Here is a 6,000-nt window from a genome sequence, read left to right on the forward strand (position 1 = left end):
TAGCCTAGCCTAATAGTCCCAACCCAATCAACCCAATCACCTAACCCTAGCCTTGACTTTACGCTCTTCAAGCATATAATCAACGAGATCCTACAGCGTCTTTGCCTACATGCCAAAGTCCGCGTGTACATCTCGTACGACACCTACAAAAACTCACAACAAGCACCTGTAAAGCAATAGAGAATGAACAAACGAAAGAGGGGCAGAAATCGACAGCAAAAATAAAAAATAGCAGAAAATAAGGAAAAAAAAGGATTCGGGGGAGGATTTCTTTTATTTTTCTTTTTGATTTTCTATAATTCGGGCTATAAAGAAGCCAATACAAACGCTGTAAAGGAGAGACAGTTTAAGAAATAAAAAAAAACAAAATATTCAGAGAAAGAGAATTCAAAAGGTGATTTTATATCGTCTTTTGCTTCTTCGGTTTTCTTTTTCCCTTTTTTTTTTGGTTTTCTTTTCTGTGTTAGTTGGATTCATTTTCAAATAAAAGAATAAAAACAGATATTAGAAGGCAGAGAAGTTACCTTGAGGCCGGATTTTCGTCTTCTCTCTGCAGTCATCGGAGTTGAATTGGAGATTGATGGCCTCTGGAAGAGACGAATCGTCAGAGCGGCGCAGAGATTGTTCTTTTCTTTTAGGTTTTTAGGTTGAAATAATATCAGATTTCTTAGGGTTCTGTTAGCCTTTAAGCACAGGGATAAAACGTCGTTGTTTGAGCTAATACGATGGCTTCGAAACGGCGTCGCATGGAGGTTCAGACCCGCGCGGTGACCCGACCCGGGGAGGATCCGCGTATTCTGACTTTTTGGTTTATTTGCGCTTAGAGTCCTTTCATGTTTTGCTCAGTTTCAATCGGATTTCTTTCCATTTTTCTTAATTTCTACCGCATATTTAACTTTGTTTTCATTTGGATCCAATTTTAAACGGTGTCGTTTCACGTGATTGGCATTGAATATTCAATTTTATGTTTAATTACTGATTTGGTCCTACAATATTGAATTTAGTTTCGATTTAGTTTAAATTTGGTTTCCTTTTCCTGTTTTCTGATTTAATAACAAATTTTAAATATGATTAGTTCTACATTAACACATTATCAATCTTTTTAGTATTACTTTCATATTTAACTTTAGGTAGCTTTTAAAATTCATTATTATTATAATTTTAAAGCATAAAATTTATTGTTTAGTTTGTATTTTATATTTTAAATTCATTCTATATCAATATTTTGAAATCTATTTGATATTTGTTTAATTTTGTTTTCTTTGTATTATTATTCTAATTTTATTTAAGTTTTGAAACTTTGGTTTTAAAATTTGTAGATTATTATTTTCAATTCAAAAACGTTTCCTTCATATTTTGTTTTGTCTTCAAAGTTTTTGAATAAATCTATTATTACATTCATATGTTTTAAACATTTTTTTTTACTATTGGCTTAATATTGTTTACAAACCCTTTTTATACTTTTATTTTCCAATTTGATACATTATTATTTATTTTATCACACTTAATATATTTTTAGAATTTGACATATTACTTTATATTTCTCAATAATGTATTTTAGAATATAGTCCCAAATTTTATTTTCACCATGATATTTCGCGATTGCCATATCTACATGTATAATTTATATGGAATTGTTTTGGTATATAAAAAATATAAAGTATAATAGATTTCAACTTATAAAATTTTATATGCTTTTCATACATAAGTATTTTATTTCTTAAAGAAAGTCATTTATTCGGTTTGCTTAGGTTTAATTATTTATTATTAAATTGTTTCTAAACATCTTTTAAATATCTCTATGAGATTGATTATTGATTTATTAGATACTTAACTATGAATGTTGATGTATCATATGATTGGTTGCTGCATATTGTAAACTCGGTTTGTTATTCATCATTTGCTTTATATATTGCTATTCAAATTATGTTGTTTGTAAAAAAATGGCATTTCATTAAAGTGTTATAATCGTTTTATTTCAAAATTCCTAAAAAGTTTGGTGTTTAATAGTTCTCGAGAGAATTGTGCCCTAACTTACTGGGCTTCAATTCTTTCCGATGAATTTATATTATCAAGTCTCCCTTTTATTAAAACCATACAATTGTTAAAATAAAGCTCTTAAGATTACAATATGTCAGATCCTAACTTACTGGATGTGGCATTTTGTTGTCTCGATTTCAAAAATAAAGGCAATATTTGATATTTAGGAGTTTTGTGAAATCGAGCCCTAACTTGCTGGGTTTTGATTTTCTCATTTGACCCAAATAATCAAATACCCCTCTCAAAATGCATAAGTTTTAAAGGTCAAGAGATAGACTTAATTTTGAGGATTTAAAAGGTCGCACTCTAACTTACTGAATGTGACAATTTATTTATTCGAAATAAGTGATCCTTACCATCAAATTCTTTTTACTCAAATTTTCTTTTCAAAGGATCGTATTTTAAAATCTTTTCAAAATTTCGACATTAAGACATTAAACAATCGATTTGATACCAATTTTGGGTGTTACGAGGGTGCTAACCCTTCCTCGTGCGTAACTGACTCCCGAACCTATTTTTCTCAAAATTCGCAGACCAAAAATCATTTTAATGGTGAACCGGTCACAGCTTAATAAAAGATCGGTGGCGACTCCCATTTTCATTTTCAAGTCGACAACTAAACTTTTTTTGTTTTTCAAAAAAATGGTTTCGACATACACTATTTATCATCAATCGATGCAACATTCAATATTTCACACTGTCATTTAATGGCATGTGTTCATGCATTCATTCTCATCAATTTCACATAAGTAATTTAATTTAAGTGAACTTAAACAATTTTACATGTACAGTATCTTCATGCGATTTAACATGTTTGATTTGGCTAACACATACATAAGTGGGGTTCACACATGTAGTTCACACCTAGAGGTTCACACATAAGGGTTCACTCAAGTAAGGTCACACATAGGGTTCACACATATAGATTTTGCACAAGTAGGGTTCGCCTATAGAGGTCCGCATGAGGGGGTGGTATTGACCACCTCTAAACGTACCAACATCCAAAGTAAAAATCCTTCACAAAATATGTCAAATAAACGGTGTTCGCAAGTATATGGGTTAGGTTGTAATATAGTTACAGCGAAGTAGGTCAGTACTCTGAAGATCGTACCTAAGGGATTGCAGTTTGGGGAAAAATTACTATTAAGCCAATTACCAAAAATAATTACTAATCTACTCAAGTCACGAATTAATAGTGTTTATCAGGAACCAAGTTGATGATAATAATAAGAAACTAAATAAATTCAACTAAACCTAAATCTACTCCTAGGTTTATGTATCGATTTTTCCTATTCCTTGTTTTGACTACACGAGTTCTTTTAGCCTAGATTCAATTGTTTTACCTAATTAATTATTGATGTAAGGCTCCATTCAACCAGTTAGTCATCAACCTAGTTGCGTCTCTTAGCGTCCAACTAACCTAATGAGTCAGCAAGAACTACTTATCTCTCGACCTCACAGTCCAAACCGGTTCTAAGGTGTTCACGGATAGGCCATACCAATTTTGGGTTAATTCCCACTTAAATGACTTTCTAGGATATCGGTTCTTCCTCTTCCAAACTGCTGATTCACTAAGAAACTTTATCCTTCAATTAAATAATCAAATTAGAACAGTTGAAACATACAAGATATGTATAAAGCATAACTTGATTCTAATCTTCACACAAACATTCAATTAAACACTGTTAAAGAAAGATATATAAATAATAGAATAAAATAAAAGAGATGCTTATGGATTTATCGATGAAAGTATGGTTCCAGAACAATCTCCCCTTGCAAAAGTCTCACTTCGGAATAGGATCTCCTGATTACAAGAACATAAAATGAACTACGTAAAAACTAAGAATGAAATAAAAACTAATAATAATTTTTGCCTCCCTAAAATTGTGTGTTTAAACTTATTACAATGGCCTTTATATAGGCTAAACTCGGAATATTAAAGTGCCTAAATTATTCTTGAAGTCCTCAGAGTTTGACTAGGATAAATACTACTAATTTCTCTAAAAAAACACAATTATCTCGTGTAGGGAGTTTTTGGGCTGTGCAGTGTTGAAACACATGCCTACAGTGTTGCAACATCGAATCTGGTGTTACGACATCAAAGGGTCGTGTTGCGACATCGAAGGTAGTTTCACTCCAGAACTTTGTTTTTGCTTCTGTTTTTGATGTTACGATGACATTGGTGTCTTTTTGTCATAACATAGGCATTAGTTTTCACCCGAATATGCATCTTTAGCTCCCGATTTGTCCTACAAAACCATGTAACCTTATTTAGATACATAAAATGCAATAAAACTGCTAAAAAGTATAAATTACGACTTTAAGCATGAAAACCTAAATATATACTAAAATGATTTTATTTAACTATTAATTAAGCTAAAGTTATGTGTAAAAAGGATGTAAATAAGCTAAAGTTATGGGTTCTCCTGAGGGTTCGCCTATATGGTCTCGCGTACAAGGGTGCACACATATGGTTACTCACATAGGTTCGCATAACGAAATAATATAGGTTTGCATAATAAGAGTTCTTATAGGCTTTACATGATATTTCCTATAGGGTTCGCATAACATTTACTATGGGATTCGCATAACAGTTCCTATACGGTTCACATGATATTTCCTATAGGGTAAACATATACCCACTAAGGGCTCACACAAAAATTACTATGGGGTTCTCATAACAATTCCTATAGGGTTCACACATTCAGGTTTCGTACAAATAGGGTTCGCCTATAGGGGTTCATGTAAGAGGCTCGAACTCAAGAATTCACACATAGGCTTGCACACATGGGTTCTCCTAGAGTGTTCGCCTATATGGTCTTGCATACAAGGGTTCGTACATAAAGTTACTCGCATAGGTTATTATAACTAAGTCATATAGGTTTATACAATAATAGTTCCTATAGGGTTCACATAACAATTACTATAGGGTTTACATAATAGATCCTATAGGGTTGGCATAATATTTCCTATAGGGTTCGCATATACTCATTAAGGTCTTGGATAACAATTACTATGGGGTTCGCACCTAGGGGTTTACACATCCAGGTTTCGCACAAGTAGGATTTGCCTATAGGGGTTCACATGAGGGGATTTCACATAGGCTCGCACTCAAGGGTTCACGCATATGCTCACACACGTGTTTTTCTAGAGTGTTTGCTTATATGGTCTCACCTAAAAGGGTTCACACTTAAAGTTGATCGCATATGTTTGTATAACTACATCATATAAATTTGTACAATAATAATTCCTATAGGGTTCGAATGATATTTCCTATAGGGTTTGCATATACTCACTAAGGGTTTGTATAGCAATTACCATAAGGTTCACATAACAGTTCATATAGGCCTCATATGTTATACATAGGGCTCGCATAGTATGTAGGGTTTGTATGTTATACACATATATATACTGAGAGTTGGCATACTTAAGCCTATGAGAATTTGTATATGGGTTTACACACAGGTTCGTAAATAGGTTCTTGCACGTGCAAAGGGGCTTGCATAATGGCTCACACACATGTGTTTGTGACTTAGGGGGGTCACATAATATGGTAGTTTGCATAACTGAGGGTTTGCATAAAAAATTATAGGTTTCGCACCAATGCACTAGGGGTTCGCACATAACAGACTACCTTATTTTCCAATACTACAATTGATTAATCATACACAATAATTTAAGTTTAAATCCTACACCTGACTCGGAGACACAAAAGCCTTAATTTAGAAGAGGAGGTTGATGATCCACTTTGAGGGAAAGGGATGATTTTGAAAACTTTGACTCCTTTTGCTTGATAGTTGATTTAGAAAGAAAAGAGTTTAAGGGTGTTTCTCTTGAAATTTTTCTATGTAAAAATTCTAAGGTTTGATTAAAATTGGCATAATACTTTCTTTCCCTAATTGAAATATGTTTTAAGAATTCATGTAGAATTGGGACTATTTTGAATTGAGGACTAAATTT

This window comes from Gossypium raimondii, chromosome 5 (assembly GCF_025698545.1).
Source record: "Gossypium raimondii isolate GPD5lz chromosome 5, ASM2569854v1, whole genome shotgun sequence".
NCBI lineage: Eukaryota > Viridiplantae > Streptophyta > Magnoliopsida > Malvales > Malvaceae > Gossypium > Gossypium raimondii.